General features: G+C 39.2%; 1 protein-coding gene across 7 annotated transcripts in view; it reads left to right on the top strand.

The window, feature by feature from the left end:
* The window catches only part of MSRA (methionine sulfoxide reductase A), a 434,957-nt gene that overhangs the window by 230,000 nt on the left and 186,187 nt on the right, over window positions 1-18,770 (top strand). The gene's annotated exons all lie outside the window — the stretch shown is intronic.

Genomic DNA, 18,770 nt, shown 5'->3' with positions numbered 1-18,770 from the left:
AGAGAGAGAGAGAGAGAGAGTATGAATGTGTGTGTGTGAGAGAGAGAGAAAGGAGAAGAGTATGAGTGTGTGTGTGTGAGAAAGAGAGAGAGAGAGAGAACACCTCACCATTCTAACAACACACATGCACATAAGCAAGGTAGTCCACACTGTCAACAAGCACAGATGGGCTGGTCACATCGCCTGGAGGTAGGGCAACAGATGGGCGAGTCATTGCATAAATTGGATGCCCATGGACTATGGTCCCTGCTAGGAAATCCAAGGACGGTATCAGGTTGACCCAATGACATACCTACGCAGAAGTAGAACCAGGGTGCCCATGATCTGAAAGGGTGGTGGACAGCAATTTGCGCTGATGGGGAGAAAAACAAATGAAATTCAGTAGGGGAATAAAGGAAATTCTACCATCTGTATATATGTTAAATTTTTTTGTGTGTCTGTAAGAGGATACATTGTCTTTCATTCATCTTTGTAAGACTTTATGTTATGATGTCACTTCTGAATGTTGTAATCCTATGACATTCAGAGCACTGGAAGAAGGACATTTGGATATTTGATAGATGTGCAAATATATTTGAAATAAATTTTCTTAGCACTGAATTTTTCTTTAAGCATAAAGTACAAAATAACAAATTTCTTGAAAATAATTACAAAATGTGGTTCAGTTTTTTTTTTTTTTTAAGATTTTATTTATTCATTTGAGAGAGAGAGAGAGCAGGAGCAGGGGGTTAGGGGGAGAGGAAGTAGCAGACTCCCTGCTGAACAGGAAGCCTGATGAAGGGCCCAGTCTCAGGACCCAGAGACCATAGCGTGAGTCAAAGGCAGATGCTTAACACTTTGAGCTGTTCTGGTGCCCCTGTCGTTCAGTTTTAAACATACATCATAAAATGCAAATGAAGCCTTCATTTAAAACCAAATAGTATTAAACTCAAACAAAACCTACTGTATCTGGTTATATTTAAGCCACTTTAATAGTGCACCACAAAAGCTATGATCTGTTCTAATGGGTACTGATAACCTCTTAATTTGAAGACAGGAAGAATGAACTGACATGTTTTTAAGTTGCTACACTCTCAACACTTTTCTGTACATTTAGTATACACCTACGTTCATGTTAAGGGTTCTCTGTTGAAAACTTTCTAAAATTCATCACCTACTCTGTGAATCAGTTGGAAGTGCCAGATACAGTGGTAGGTGAGGCAGATTTCTTTTTGTTTCCCTGAAGGTTTACATCCATTACGTGTTTTGTTTGGTTTTAATTTAAGAGCAGCTTTAGGCTTATAGAAACATTGAGCAGGAAGTACAGAGTTCCAGTACTTACCCCTACCCCAACCGCCCCCCCCCCACCAGATCTTGCCTTTTAGTAACATTCTGCATTATTCTGATACCTTTCTTGTAATTGATAAGGCAATATTGGTACATTCTTTTCCACTAAATCCACAGTTTACATTTCGTTCTTTGTGTTGCTCATCCTGTGGGGTTGGACAATGGTACAAGGATGAGTGTCCACCATTAGAGCGTCATACAGAACAGTTCCCTGCCTCAGATGTTCCCTGTTCATCCATTCCTCTCTGCTTCCAAATCCCTGGCAACCACTGACTTCTTACCGGCTATATTTTTGCCTTTTTCGAAATATACTTGGGATTCTATGGAATGCAGTCTTTCAGACAGGCTTTTTTCACTTAGCAATATGCATTTGATGTTATTCTGTGTCTTTTTGTGGTTTGATAACTCATCTCTTTTTATCACTGAATAAATTCCATTGTATGGATGTATCCATTCACCTATTCTAAGGCATTCCAATTCTTGGCAATTAGGGAAAAAGCTGTTAGAATCATTTGTGGGCAGGTTTCTGTGTGCATATGTGTTTTCAGCTCATTTGGGTGAATACCTAGGAGCATGACTGCTGGATCATAGGGTTGAATGATGTTAGCTTTGTAGAAAATTGCCAGAATCATGCCCAAGTGGCTGTGCCATTTTGCTTTCCCACAAGCAGTGAACAAGAGCTCCTACTGTTGCACATCTTTGCCAGAATCTGGTGTTGTCAGTGTTTTGGGGTTTTTATCTTTTTAATGGGTGTATAGTGGTATCTCGTTGTTTTGATTTGCAATTCCCTAATGACATATAAAGCTGAGCATCTTCTTGTATGCTCTTTCAACTTGTGTATCTTCTTCAGCGATGTTGTCTATTCATATCTTTTGACCATTTTGAGGGGGGGAGTTGTTTTCTTACTAAGTTTTAAGAGTGTTTTATCCATTATCAGATATCTCATGAAAATATGCCCTCCCACTCTGTGGGTAGTCTTTTCACTCCCTAACAGTTGGTTTCACAGGGTGTCCACTCCTTTTTAAGTGCTCAGGTCAGGTACTGGTAGATCAGTGGTTTGGCAGGGGTCGGTGTAGGTGGGTGGGTTTTCAGATTTCAGAGCAAGCTTTGTTATTTCAAGTATTCTCCCAGAAAGTCAATTTGGGCTGTCTCATACCTAAATCTTGGCACTCACTCCTTTCCTTTTCACTTGGGTCTATTTCCTGGATTGTGCCATGATTTTCATCTCTCATGGTTTGCTCTCTTGAGCATTTTGTCCTTCTGCTGATTATAGTAGCTGATCCTGGCTATATTCCCTGATGTCACACTCATTCTGTTCCCTGACTGTGACCATCCACCCACCCTTGGCTGATGCTGACCATTTTGTCTTTTTACTGGTTTTGTCTTTGTTGATATAGCTTGTCTTGCTCTATACTGATGCCTAGTATCTAGAACCATTATCGTATTTTCTGTGGTTGATTATAAAATCACTTTTCATCTGGGTAGTTATTGTTTTACATGCTAAACTCAAACCCTTTGTCACTCTCAGTCCCAAATTAACTTCTCTTTCTGAATTTCCCATTTTTTCCCCTATCAGTGGCCTTACTTTTCTGGCAGTAACTCAAACTGTAAACCACAGGGTTATCTTTGATCTATGCTTTGCCTTTATTACATGTAGACAATCAGTGGTCTTATTCTCCAGCCTGAGTCCTTTAATGCCCACCATTTACTACATCAAAGGACCTGGGTTCTACCACAATAAAGAAAAAAAAAAGGTTACATTGTCCCAGGAAGATATTTATGTATGTTCAGACATTCTGTTAATGCTGTGTACACTTTTTATGAAAACACTATATTATTTTCTTTTCCGTGACAACCTCCAAGAGCCTTTTCATGCTACTTTCTGGAAGGATTCTTTGACTTTTTTTAAAACGCTAAAATGCTTCTCAAGTCTTTTTTTTTTTTTCCTCTTTTTTTTTGAATTCCGGTTTCCACCAATGTGGGCATGGCTCCAGCTTTATGACCGGCCCATGGGAGGGAGCCTGTCCTGGGGCAGGAATAAAGATGGGCCTGAGTAGGAGAATAAGATGGAGAGGACCAGATAATTTTCAACCCATCTTACAGTTGTGATTTTGCATGACTTTACTGCATGATTTGTTTATTCTAATTGAATTCTTAGAATATCTAATGCTTTTAGAAATCAAAAGGTACAGAACACAGTATAAAAATAAGCTTTAAAAAAATAAGCTTTAGTAATTTTAAAAGCTTTGTCATTTGCTTATTCATACCATCATTTCCTCCTCTTTACTCAGATAAATGATGATTTGACCATATATTTATATTTTTTACTTTAAAAAATATTTCTTAACAAACTTCAGGTCTATATTTCTACTTTTCATGAAAGTATTTTTCACTTTAATGGGCTAATGTTTCTTACAATAGAGGATGCAAAACATTCCACATTTATACCAAGGGATGACTTCAAAGTTTTGACCAAAGAGCTGCTTTTCTAAAAGCCAATCTTCTGTTAAAATTCACCCTCAAACTATACCTGTGTCATTAAGTCATGACTAAAATAGTCTTTTCATCCCCACTGGCCTATGAGAACTCCAGTTATTAGCACATAGCATTTCACATTTTGTAATATTATGACATTCCCTTTATTTGTCCAAAACCATCTTATCAGTGAATGCAACTATTACAAATTATATGCACCAAGTTAAAGTTATTGTAAGATATGTTTGAGCCTAAGTTTGTTTTTATTTTTTTTTTAGGAACTCAGCATTGAAACTTTTTCAAAGATTTTTATTCTGCAACTTTTCCAGATATATTTCAACTTGTTTGTTGGGCTTGTGGTTGTCTGGGCGAATGCTAGAGTTGCCAGGCAAAGCTGCTCCAGGTTGGGACTAGGTGGGTGCAGCAGGGAGCTGGCTGTTGGAGTGGGCCTAATAAGCTGCTTGGACGAGCAGGGTGAACAGGTGGGCTTGACTAAGGGCACGGCACGGCTGATGTGTCTAAGGTGAAGAAGGGGTACTTTCTGGAGTACATGGTTATGAAAGTGACTAATTGCAAGGAACCTTTAGCCTTGATGAATGGGCCAGGTGTGTAGTCCTCTATATCCAGTCCAAAGAAGTAACCTGGGAATAAAGTGCACAGCCAGTGAAGAGGGTCCTAGGAAGTCAGTTAAGTAGATAGATAGGCCAATATGTTGAGGAGATTAAATGCAATGGGGGAAATGGGGATCAGGTCACCCCATAGGGGGAAAGGAAGCTTTAAACTAATCTCTGAGAATGTGCCACCACAGGAGCTGGAGTGAGGCTGAGGTTTTGGTTGAGTCATAGGTGGTCACTAGGATCATGACAAACAGGTTTTGGACTTTGATTCAAGAAAGCAAGAGCATTGGGGGTACCTGGGGGTTGGCTCAGTCAGTAAAGTGTCTGTCTTTGGCACAGGTCATGATCCCAGGGTTCTGGGATCAAGCCCTACATCGGGCTCCTTGCTCAGTGGGGAGCCTGCTTCTCCCTCTGCCTGCTACTCTCTCTCTCTCTCTTTCTCTAATAAAGAAATAAAATCTTTAAAAAGGAGAGAAAGAAAGAAAGAAAAGAGAAAGAAAGAAGGAAAGAGCATTGAGTGTTATTGGTCACGTTTCACCTGTGGCTGATCCTCTGCTTTGTCTGAATATCCTGGTGGTATTTACCCAATTAAGTCCTGGATGTGGGAGAGGCCAGTCCATATTCCAGGAATCAGACCAGAGGCTAAGGCATCAGCTGGCTGGCTGGAAGAGAGACTGGCCAACACCAAGGATGGGGAGAGAAGAAAGGAGCAAAGGGAACAAGCTGGTCTAGACAGTCCATGGAATCATGGTTGCTTTTGGTTCTTGAAAGAGATACACACAGCGCACAAGACGCCAACCAGTGGATGGTCGGGACAGGTGTGTCACTGGGGCCTTCTAGGCAGCAGTCAACTCTGGGTAGTCTCTTGAAGTCAAATCTTTAGGCTGACTAAAAGTGTCTGAAGTCATCACAAACTGTGATGGCTGCTGGAACAAGTGGCCCATACGTCAACCAAATTAACAGAGCTGGAAGGGCCTTGGGAATCCTTTCTTTTTACTCAGTGGGAATAGAAACTCAAGAAAAGTAATGCCTTACCATTGTCAGCCAGCCAGCCTATAGCTAAGTCTAGGTAGGACTCTGGTCCTTTTTAGTGTATTCATTTTTTAGAAACAGCTCTATTAAGGTATAACTGACACGTAGTAAATACACGTATTTGAAGTATATAATTTGTTCAATTTTAACATAGGTAGACACTGTAAAAGCATCTCCACAATCATGGCTAGTGAACCTATCCATTACCCTAAGGTTTTCTGATGCACCTTTGTAATCTTTTCCCTGTGCGCCTCATCCCTCTCACTGCAGCCACCCTTGCCTCTGGTCCTCCCCCACATCCCCACCCCAACGCCCAGAGAACTTCTGGTGTACCTTTTGTCACTATAGAAAATTTACATTTTGTAGAATTTTATATGGTATCATACAGTATGTGCTCTCATATCTGGTTTCTTTCATTCAACTTATTGTTTTGAGTCCTCCATGTTCTTGGATTTATTGATAGTCCATTCCTTTTTATTGTTGAATTGCATTCCATTGTGTAGATACCTCATTCATTTACCTGTTGGTGAGCATTTGGATTGTTTTCATTCTTGGCAATTATAAAATAACACCACCACAGACATTCATATACAAGTCTTTCTGTGACTATATATCTTCATTTATTTTAGATAAACACCTAGAAATGGAATGACTGAGTCATGTGGTAGGTGTATGTTTAACTTTTTCGGAAACTGCCAAGCTATTTTCCACAGTGGATGTGCCATTTACATTCATCCAGTAGGGTATGGGAGCACCAGTCTCTCTATACAACTTCATCAACACTTGGTATGGTCCATCTTTAGTTTTCGTCATTCTAATGTATAATGATATCCTTTGGTGATTTTCACTCAGATTTCTTTAATGACTCAATGGTACTGAATATTTTTTATGTGCTTATTTGTCAACTGTATATTTTGTTTCATAAAAATGTCTGTTCAAATCTTTTGTACACTTACATGAGGTTGTTTTCTTCCTTTAGAGTTTTGAGTGTTCTTCATATATTATAATTAAAAATCCCTTAGCAGATATATGCGTTGCAGGAACTTTTCCCAGTCTGTGGTTTGCCCTTGCATTCTTTTAGCAATATCTTTTGAAGAGTACAAGTTTAAATTTTGGTGAAGTTCATTCTATCAATTTACTCTTTCATGGATCACCCCCTTAGATAGAGGGTCATATCTAAGAGATATTTGCCTAACTCACATGCAGGAAGATTTTCTCCAATTTCTTTCCTAGAAGTTGTATAGTTTATCATATACATTTGTTCATAGGTCTGTGAACACTTGTGAATTAATTTTTGTTTATGGTGCAAGAACCCCATGGTCTCATGATATATGTATAATATAGCAAAAGGCATGTGGATTCTTTATCCACACATGGTTGTAGGAGTCTTCTACCAGTACTGTCATGTTTAAATGCAAAGGTCAGCCATACATTAAATATGTACATCACTCAAAAAAAGAGAACTCACTAAAATACATTGCCCAGTTTTCGTAATACATTTAATGAAAGAATAATAAGGTCATTAAGGGCAATCAGCTTTTGTTATATTCTTGATTATATTCTTGATTATAGTTTGTTATATTTCTTGATATGAACATAGTTGTAGTAAGAAGTATGCCTCTTCCCTTTTAATGGGGACCAACATAGCTCTGGACTGAAGTTCAAAACCTTGTCAACAGCAATGATTGCACATTGTTTACCCCCACCCCCTCCTGTTGTGGTAATTATGGCACTTTAGAATTCCTGGAGAGGATGCCTGTGCTTAATCATGTAATTATGTCCCAAACAATGTGGGGCACTCTCTCTGCCATTCATAGGAGCAGCCAAAAGAGAAGTTTGTTTTGGTTCTTATTGTGAAGACCCAGTGGGAGGGGAGCCTGCGGTGGCTAAAGAGAGCAGCTCAGGGACAGAGAAGGAGTTGATTTGGAGAGAATGAATAGGGCCTTGTGGGGGTATCTGGGGTTTTGTCTGTGCTTGTCTTTGTAATCATGAGCGGGGAGGAGTTCTTAGAGTTGTCTCCTTGACCACAGGGTATGACGTATGACTCAGGTTCCATGACACAGTTCGTTGGTCTTGGAGCTAGTCATTTCATCCCTGAGGATTCTTTATGGTCTCTAGTATTCTGCCTTCCACTGTTCTCTGGCCCTACAGGTGTGCTTGCTTTCTGAAAAGCAATAGATAAGTACAGAAAGGGGTACTGGGATGGGGGTCAGCAGATGTGTTTTTGTCCTGACCTCACACCCAAGGGGCGACCAGGAGTAAGTCATGTAGCCTCTCCCAACACCAATTTCTTTATCTGCCAAATGAGAAGATCTTTTTAGTGCACTTATCAGCGTGCCAGGAAATACGCTCTATACTTGCACGGTGTTACCGTTAATGGCTGGGGGGCATGCATTCTTTCATCCTTTCATACAGAGAAAAAGTGCTTGTATGGTTTTTTCAGAAGGCACCATGAGAATTGGCCTTACCTCCTCCGGGGAATCTTTCCTGACCCTAACCCAGACCTTGAAGCCAGGTGAGCTCTTTCTCCTTCTCCTCATTCCCTCAGTGCATCTACTACATCACAATGATCATCTTCCTCCTTGTCTGGAGCAGGGTTTCTTCAGAGCCAGGACCTTGAGTTTATCTTTATAATCCTAGTGCCATTTAATAAATGTTTGATGAATAAGCAACTAAATGCATAAATATAAAGAGGAGAAGGGCATTTCTTGCATTAAAGGAATTCATAGCTTAATGGAGGAGATGGACATGTATATGAATACTTGTCACACACTGTTGTAACTACAACAAGCAATTCATTTCTTCGTTGTTAAACAGAATGGGAACACTTCATTTCTTATCTAACAAAATAGCTTTTATTGGCACTCAAGGCATTTGGGTGGAAAGTATGTTGCTGAAAAATGATTTCTAAAGAGAGTAGAAGAGATAAGGAGAGACATTATTCCTTTATTCTGGTCATTACTCATCTTTAAGTCTTTGATTTCCATCACACCTCCCCCTCTCCTCTCTGGATTAGGTTAGCCCCCCCCCCCCCCATTGTGTATGCTCAAAGCACCGTCCTTCTGTTTTCTGACAAATTATTTAATATCTACCTTAGTAACTGCCTTATTCACTACTCTGTCCTTATCATTGAGGACAGTGTCTGGCCTGTAGTAAGATCTTTGTAAATTGCTGTTGAATAAGATTAAGTATACACGCAGACGAGTTTTGCACCATAAGGAATTAAAAAAAAAAAAAATAACCCTGACTCCAAAATGTTGAGTTCCTCTTTTACACCATCATGGGGTTTTTAGTGTGGCTCTGTGACCCAATACTCCTTTTGAGCAAGACTACTGGCTGATTTTCTCAATAGGCCACACTAAGCCATGAAATGGATATCCATATACCTAGCTGAGCTAACCTATTGAAGAGAGCGATTTCATGTTAACCTCCTGAAATTCAGGTACAATTTAACTTCTTGCTGTTGTCACACAACTTTATAGTAGTAATCTTTTCCCCACCTCTTGGGACCCTTATTTTTAGTTTTTTTCTGGAAAAGATGCAGATTTGAGCACAATTGCTACAAATAGATAAGGCGTACCCTACAAACCCTTTTGCAGGTGCTCCCTGTGTTTCCTCACACAGTCATTTGTCTCCAGGTTTGAATGCTTCTCCTGTGCCTTTATTGGCAGTGGAAAATAGAGTTCTAGCCAATGTAGATGCATTGTTACCACAAAATGCAATTTGCTGCCACACGTTGTGTTCAGATAATGGGCAAGAGTAGAATTCATCTAAACAATTGTGCTCAAACAATTGTGCTCAAAGAAATGATACCACAGAGTGAGCCATTCTCAGTTTTTCTGAATCATTTAAATGGTTTCATTGTAAGATATCCCTTTGTCAACTACTTTTCAGTAGGAAAATAAAGGCTTAAAGGAATTTCTTTTCTTAAAGGAACAGAACCTAGAGCAGAATCAGAAATATGTCATGACATCTACCCATTTGTGTAAAAGAAAGTTACCAATGATTATAGGATCACTTTTGTGAGGTTGGGACAACACTGTTAATTCTTTGAGTTTTCTGGATGCATCAGGTATAGACTTACATGGACCACAGCATGCTGTTACCTAGGGGAACCAGGAGGCACAGGGACAAAAGCATGGGATTTAGAGGCGGAAAACTTGGCTATCAGCCTTGTGGCTCCCACTTGTTCTCTCTGTGATCATGGGAAAATGAGCCCCTTTGCCACTTCAGGGGTTTGTTATGAGTGTCGAAGAAGACAATGCAGATGTACATAATATTGCTTGAATAGCAAAGGGGAAATTTTTTTTCATTGCTATAAAAGCAATATATTCTTGTGTGAACTGAAAAAACTCATTCAAGTTTTATATTCGTGGTCTGATACTTCCTTAGTGCAATATTATTGGACAGACTAGTTTTGTGATGTATCTATTTCTGGACTTCTCATTTATATACCAGATTCTATTATAAGTAATAAAATAAAGGTCTGCCCATCAATAGCTATTTGTGTTTTAGCGTAATACACCCAGTTGCAAAATTCTATATAAAAGGCAGCATGATACCGTGTAGTAGATCACATTTCTATTTGTTTTCCATAGCAATTAAGAGTATGGCTTTTTTTTTTAAATTTTCTTTTCAGTGTTCCAGAATACATTATTTATGCACCACATCCTGTGCTCCATGCAGTATGTACCCACCACCAGGCTCACCCAACCTCCTACCCACCTCCCCTCCAAAGCCCTCAGATTGTTTCTCAGAGTCCACAGTCTCATGGTTTGTCTCCCCCTCCAGTTTCCCCCAGCTCCTTTCTCTCCATCTCCCCATGTACTCTGTGTTATTCCTTATGCTCCACAAATAAGAGAAACCATATGATAATTGACTCTCTCTGCTTGAGTATGGCTTTTTTGGGGAAGAAAATCCATAGAAGAAATAATGTGTAATCTGCTAGTTGCCTTATTCATGTAATAGAATTTTAAATCTAGGTTTAATTATAAAGAGTAATAAAGAGAATTTTGCAGAGTAGAGCTGCCAGTCACAAGATTTTTCATATGGACTGCTAAAGGAGGGAGGGGATGGTTCCTGGTAGCTAGCATAAGGTCACTAAAACCATGTCACCCACCTGGAGTTCCAAACACTTCGAGGGACGCTGTCCAGGGGAATCCAATGTTGTATGGGTGGGCGTACCTGATATTCTCTGATTTTATGAGCACTTAGATGGAGTATCGACACAAGGTATACATTAGCTCATTTGTATATGACCTATCTCTACAAAGAATTTAGGAAAGGTTGATTTCATGGTCTTTGGGTTTTATCTTCACAAGGAGAAAATGGTTAAGCCAGGCTGAAGGTATTGAAGTGTGGGAATCTGTGCAGCAGGAGGAGGGCATCCAAACATAATGGAAGCCAGGCGTCTTTCCCCAACACTTGGCTTCACCACTACAGAAACACTGAGTTGGCAGAGATCTCCTTTCATCACTAGAAGAGGGTTTTATTTTATTTCAAACCCCTAGCTGCCTGGTGCACATTTTTGTTCTGGCAGTAAATAGCTTTAAGCTCATTATGAGCTCTCTCTCTCTCTCTTTTATATTCCATAGAAGAATAAAAGTTTTTATGTAAAAAAATTCTCAAAACTCAAGACTAAGGAAACAAACAACTTTGAAATAAAGCAGGCAAAAGAATTGAATAGGTATGTCACCAAAGAAGACATACAGATGGCATATAAAAACATTTTAAAATTCTCAACATTATTAGTCATCAGGGAAATGCAAACTGAAACCACACTGAACTGCTATAACTTATTAGAAGGATTAAATTAAAAATACTGACTGTACCAACTCTCATACACTGCTGGGGGGAATGCAAAATGGCACAATCACTTTGGAAAACCATTTGGAAGTTTATCATGAAGTTCAAGATACGTTTACCATATGAACCAGCAATCTCACTTCTGGGTATTCACCCAAGGGAAATGAAAACTATTATTTACATGAAAACCTGTACAAGAATGTTTATAGCAGCTTTATTCATTTCAGCCCTAAATGAGAAATACCTCAAATGTCCATAATAGGTGAACGTGTGAATACATTTTGGTATCTCCATTCAGTGGAATATTACTGAGCAATAAAAAGGAATAAACAACTGATATACCTTATAACATGGGAGAATTTCAAAACAATTATGCAGAGTTGAAGAAAACAGACAAAAAATAGTACATACTGTATGACTCAATGTATACAAAACTCTGGAAATACAAACTAACCTACAGTAACAGAAATATTTGCGTGGGGATATGGCCAGTGAGGAATGGGAAGGAAGAATTACAGAGGTGAATGGGGAAACTTCTGTGAGTAAATGGAGATATGTTCCTTATCTAGATTGTGGTGATGGTTTTAAGAGTGGATACGTATGTTAAAATCTCTCATGTACATTTTAAGTATGTGCAATTTATTGTATGTCAATCATAGTGACTCCTATTTTACATATTTTTTTTAAAGATTTTTTTTTTTTATTTATCTGACAGAGATCATAAGTAGGCAGAGAGGCAAGCAGAGAGAGAGGAGGAAGCGGGCTCCCTGCAGAGCAGAGAGCCCGATGTGGGGCTCGATCCCAGGACCCCGGGATCATGACCCGAGCCGAAGGCAGAGGCTTAACCCACTGAGCCACCCAGGTGCCCCTATTTTACATATTTTTAATTCCCCCAGTTTATGATTGAAAGTCATCTCTGTAGAAGCATTCTAGACATTAATGTAGAAGTAATTGGAGAGCTAGCAAAATCGCCACTTTGTCATTTTCATATTCTAATGAAATAGTTCCTTTGGCCATATTCACCCTGCTAAAACCATTAGGATAAACATTTCTGGGAACAGGTTAGCTGCCTCTCACAACCTGAATCCACTAATCAGTCTTAGCATCGCTGAAAGCGGGACAGCCATACATTATACATCTCTTGATTTGATGTAAGATGAAATGTACAGCCCTATGTATGGCGAATTCTTGCTAAAATCCTTGTACCTAAATAAAACCCAAACCTTAGATCTAACATCTAGTTATCGTGAAATAAAGGGGATAAAGAAATCCCTTACGTGATACACAGACCATTAGGAAGCAATGAGGAATAGAATGTAGGCTATGCTAAAGATCTGACCTGGTTTCTTAAATATGTCAGTAACTTAAAAAAGCATTGTCAGTTGCATAATATTTAAGAGACATAACAATCAAATAAGTTGTGTGGACCATGGATGGAAATTGATTCGAAAAAAAGAAAAACTCAAAAAGGACATTTTTGAGAGAAATTTGAATATGGACTGGGAGATGATGCTAAGAAAAGACCATTAATTTTGCTGGTTTAGATAATGAACTATGAACAAAAATACCCCCCCCCTTTTTTTAGTAACTATATATGAATGTATTTAGGTGTGAAACAATGTGAGAAATTTGCTTTAACATACTACAAAATAAAAGAAAAAGAACGGAAGAAAGAGAAAAGGGGTTGGTAAAGTAAGTATGCTCAACTGTTGGCAATTTTTGCATTTGGTGGATAGGTAGGTAACTGGGGTTTATTTTACTATTATTTTCGCTTTTGTGTATGTTTGAAAACTTCCATAATAAAAATTCTTTATAACCATCTTTCTAGGAATTATGCAGAGTATAAAATATAAGTAAATAGACACATAATTTTAGGAATAGATTACTGTGCATTTTATATGCAAGAAACACCTGCCCATAAATTCAATTAAAAGTGGTTTTATCTCTATTAAAAAATTCAGATTTATCAGCTGTCTATTAGCATTACAAAGGGGATTGTTTCTTTTATAAAATGGTTTACCATGGAATTCCATTAAATGATTTCTTTAATTTCCATGAGTATTCTTTTCTAAATCCTCACAGTTTAACCTTTTTCTTTCCTCAGTTTCTTCTACTCCCTAGCCAAGCATGCTGAGTCTTTCATGTCTCCAAAACTTGGCAAAAGGTTGTTTCCTTTATCTGAAATAGTTTTCTTCACTTTGTACTTCACAAAAGCTTATTTCACTTATCAGGGTTTCCCAGAAAAAAACAAAACGAATAGGATGGTGATCCATCGATCTATCTATAGATCTATATATCGATCTAGAAACTTATTATAAGGAATTAGCTCACAGGATTACAGAGGCTGACAAGTCCCAAGATCTGCAGTGGGCAAACTGGAGACCCAGGGAAGCCAATGGTATGATTTCCCGTCTGAAAGCTGGCAGGCTCAATACCCAGGAAGAGTTGATGTTTCAGTTTGTGTACGAGGACAGGATGTCCCAGCTCGAAGGTAGTCAGACAGGAGGAGTTCCCTCCTACTCAGGATTTTGTATTGCTCAGGTCTTCAACTAACTGGATGAGCCCCCGAATTAGAGAAGGCAGTCTACTTGACTTGGTCTACTGATTGAAATGTTACCATCATTTAAGGACACCCTTACAGATACAGCCAGAATCAGGTTTGACCACATGTCTGGGCACACGGTGGCCCATTCAAGCTGATACACACAAGTACAACTAACTGTCACACTTATGCATGCTTTAAGATCTAGCTCAAATTTATTCTATAGTAAAGCCTCCAAATGTCTATACTGTATAGATTTGCATGTCTGTATCTTATTCTAGACTATTATATTACTTAATGCAGAGTTTGTGTCTGACTTATCTTCCAGTCACTAGAGACTAGACGAGGGCCTGTCATAGAACAGATGTCAGTTAAATGTCTGTTGAGTGAATGAATGGATGAATGATCGCAAATGCAACAGATTTAGGAGAAACTCCACAGGTTAGAAAGTACCAGATTTTAATGTTCTTAATTTAAATATGACTCTCGTAGGAGGATGGGTTTTGGGATTGATAAAACTAACCCTGAAGGATGAGGGTCTATTAAAAAAAAAAAAAAAAGTAGGCCAAATAAAAGCAAAATAAAGTCATCAGGTTCATTCTTAAAATAACTACAATTCATATGCAGATTTGAGGTTAACGGTATGATCAAGTTATCATGCAATAGAATCTATTTGATTTTATTTTAGTCTAAACGATTGTGAATTGATTATTTTATAAGATTTTTTTATATGCAGAAGGTTAAAAATCAATTACCATTTCAAATAAAAGCAATATTCTTCTTCCTTATTCTACTCTGCCCTAAATCCTGCTCCCCAGAAGTCTGTACTAGTGACCACCATGTCTGCAAATAATGCATTCACACTGCTGTTTCTTAGTTTGACCATTTTAGACATTCATTCCACTCCCTAGTAGCTGTATAACTTTGGACAAATTACTCAACTTTGCTGAGCCTCAATTCCAAGTTTTGTAAAAGAGGGAAAATAACATTACTGTCATCGCCAACACTCTTATAAGGATTAAATGAGTCACTATATGTGAAGTGCTGGAAAATACTAAGAATTCTGTAAGCTTTAACTATGATAATAATAACAATCTTAATTATTATAATCACTAATAATAGACGGAAACTTAGCTTTCTCATATCACCTTCGCACTTCCCACCATCTCATCTCGTTTCCTTCTTCCTATATAACAGCACAATTATTCAACCAATCAATAAAAACATTAAGGTTATTATTATGATCAACTGAAGTAAATAATATATTCCATATATTAGGGTTCATTTGCAGATAACAAAATGATTCAAATTTACCTCAAGCACAACCCAATAAAGAGAGTTGGGGGCTGACAGTACAACCCAGAGCCAACAGTTGTATTTAGCAGCATCGTATTTATAGATGCGATGGCAGTTACCCTAATAGGCCTGCATGAACCTCCTAAGAGGAAACTGCTCTACAGGAGGGGAAGCCTGTAGAGTCCTGCCCTGAAGGAGCCTGATGAGAGAAGCACTGGGCAATCTGACAGAGAACTACCCTTTCCTCCTCTAGCGTCCCTCTGGCACCCTCTAGTGACAAGGCTTCACATCCCGGCATCTGGCAAAGAGAGCATTGACCAAGCCCACCTCCATCATCACAGAGCAGGAAGGAAGGGTGGATTTGGAGCTAAGAGGCAATGACTTTGTAGCTTACATTTCTGTTAAATTCGGAAGCCTTCTAATGTACTACTGTGGTTAAATTCCAAACACTAAGTCAAAGTCTTGGGTATGTGTGGCGGGAAATGGGGAGCATGTTAGTTGTTTTCAGATTTTTGAAGAACTGCCATGTGAGGGAGGAAATCATTATTGTGTGTTGTTCAGAGAGAACATGACTATGGGAGGTGGTTTTGGCAGATTCCTTGAGGAATTTGGACACTTAATCACCACACACTATAATTATCCTGACACTAAGGCCAGCAGTGATTCTCTGCTGAGTTTGAGAGAACAGCTGGGGTAGGAGGTTGAGATAGGTGATCTCCAAGGCCCATTCCAATGTGGAGAAGCTATGGACTTTTCAGAAATTCCTCTGTTACCCAAAATGAGGTGTGCTTGTGCATCCATCCATCAGTCTCCCCACTGTGTCTATCTCTGCATTATCCATCCTTCTGCACACTCATCCGTTCTCTGTTGGGTTGTCTTAAAACTCAACGAAGTAGGTGAACCATGAGAGACTATGGACTCTGAAAAACAATCTGAGGGGTTTGAAGCGGCGAGGGGTGGGAGGTTGGGGGAACCAGGTGGTGGGTATTAGAGAGGGCCCGGATTGCATGGAGCACTGGGTGTGGTGCAAAAACAATGAGTATTTATAAAAAAAATTAAAAATTTTTAAAAAAGGAAAAAAAAACAATGAATACTCTTACACTGAAAATAAATAAATAAATAAATAAATAAATAAAATCTCAACGAAGTTATTTCACTCAAAACTAATATTATTTGTGCCAGTGTTTATTGACTTCCTAGGACTATTACAGAATTAATCGACATTACATACAAAGGCATTATTTTTATTCGATTTATATACTAGAAAGGCTTTATTTGCTATCTTTTCTATTCCAGCTGTCCTTTTTCTTTTTTAAAATCTTTTCTTTTTTAAGTCAGGTCTAGGCCCAATGTGGGGCTTGAACTCGTGACCCTGAGATCGAGAGTCACATGCTTTACCAACCGAGCCAGCCAGACACCCCTCAGATGCCCTTTTCCTAGAAATTCCTTGTAACATGCCAGAGAGAAGTGATATCAGCAGAGTCTGAACAAAACCCCACAAAACCAAAGCACTAAAAACGAGAAAACATGCTGTAAGGTAAACTAAGGAACTCCAAGGTAATTCTACCATAAAGTTTCAGAAAGGTAGCCTACAGTTGTCTCAGCAGAAGAGCCGGGCCTAGGATCTAGGTCTGTTAGTCTCTCACGGCTTACTTCCTTAGTTCAGGCCTTGTCTGACGGTGTGAATGGGAGGATTTTACTATTTGAAACTGGACATGTTTTCTTTTCTGACACATGGGAATTTTAAAGCATTGAGTGGCTAAAACAAATGAAACCATGCAAAGCGTTTCCTTGGTGGGGCCTCTCCATTGTTCAGTGGTGGAGTACATACGGGGAATGGTGAGCTCTCGGGCCTCTGTGTGGTGGCATCTCCCCGTGTGTTAGAAAAATCGGTAAGTGCAAGGGGATGCTATGGGAAGTACGAGGTGATCACCTCTGTCGTTTATAGAGCTGTGGAACACAAAGCCAGAACCTTGGTTTGAAGCATGAAGAAAGCAGGGCCCAGAGGAAAAAGGGAACTGCCTGGCATCACACAGACAGAGTTGCACATCTGGGATGAGAAATCAGATCGCCTGATTCACAGCCCAACCCTTTTTCTTTTCTTTCCCTTTCTTTTTTCTTTTCTTTTCTTTTCTTTTCTTTTCTTTTCTTTTCTTTTCTTTCTTTCTTTCTTTTTTTTTTTTTTTTTTTGACCTACTTTTTAGTTTTGTTGCACAGAAAATCATTAAGATAAAAAGTCAAAATCCTCCTGCTGAAAACCTGTTCTCTGGTACCCAGGGTTGAGTCCCTTCTGTCCCTCAAATGCTTTGGCATCCTTTGTTTCCTTCTTGTTGCCTGTTTGGGCCCCCTGTCCTGGGGAGGGGAGGGGGGTCAGTGCAGCCACTGTCTCTACCAAGGGGACACGCAAAGTGCGTAAGCTGGCCTTCCCAGTCATGCTTACCCTGTTTCTGCCCGGGCAGGTCTTGTTCTCATCAGTAACCCGACGTAGTGGCTCTGTGACTATGCTCCCTGCAGCAGCTGTGTGGGGCTCCATGTCTGGGGGCCCGGTTGCAAGAGCGCACGCCACCCCATCCTGACAGTGAGAGCTGGTTAATCACATACAATCCCCCAACAGTGGGCCGCCTTGTAATTGTTACAGAGCCCTTTCAATTTCTTGCAATTTCCTTTGTCTCAGCAGTTTTGGTTGCATCCTGAAAACTGTCAGGCTTCCTTGTTTCTGTAAGGACCTGACAATTCCGGCCTCACAATGCAGCTTAAATTGGACCAGCTGCTGCCTCAATGGAACAGTCTGCCCATCTCCAAGGCATTAAGCCCAAAATTATTTCGAAAATTGAAGCCTTTGACTTGCTCTGGATTAATGTGATTAGGCAGGGCTTGCTTTAATTTGTAGCCATCTCTTCCTTTATTAATAACATCTCATCAATGGGAGCAGCACATACGTATGCGAGACAACAGAAAGTTAGGTTGATTGCAGTTTGTCTGTAAGAAGTCTTTAATGTTTCAGTAGCAACTGTTACAAGGCTTCAGTTGTGGGCAGATTCAGATCTGCTTGCTATTCTTAATTTTTTTTCATGGAAACCTAATAAGCAAATGAGTCCTCCCTCTTTCTCTTTGTCCCCGCCTCCCGGAGGTCTACAGTTGATTTACAGCTCCCTTTAAGTAATAAAGAAAGGATCTTTTTTCCATCTGAATTGTATCAGCTGGTGAAATCTGGAAGAAATATCCTTCAGGGTTAAGAAAGGTAAAATTAAAAGGGATTTGATGTTTTTCTCTGTGTAATTGAAAGTGTGTAACCATTATGATGATTAAAAATAATCTGTTAGTTTTTCTAAATAAGAAACTATGTACCTCATTACTTGGACCTAGATTTTTATAATAATAGCGGTAGGGGATAGTGGAAGGAATAAGGACAATGTTTTAAAAATGTCTTTAATAATTTCCTTAAGCTCAGTGAGATTATTCTTACAAAATGTATCCTGGCCAACTTAAGATGGTTCTAATTTTAGGTCGCACCTCTTTTCTCCTTAGTGTAGTTTAACTAATTGGAAGTATAGTTCAAGTATTTTTCTGAAGTTAAGTGTGATCTTCCTTTTATATTATCAGAGCTGAAGAACGCAGGTCTGGGAGTCAGCAATTCTGGAGTTATTCTGCCTTTCTCTCCTTTTTTCTCCCCACCA

The sequence above is a fragment of the Mustela nigripes genome, chromosome 1 (assembly GCF_022355385.1).
Source record: "Mustela nigripes isolate SB6536 chromosome 1, MUSNIG.SB6536, whole genome shotgun sequence".
NCBI classification, from domain to species: Eukaryota; Metazoa; Chordata; class Mammalia; order Carnivora; family Mustelidae; genus Mustela; species Mustela nigripes.
Note: the sequence above shows the minus strand (reverse complement) of the source record. Positions and strands in the feature narration are given on the sequence as shown.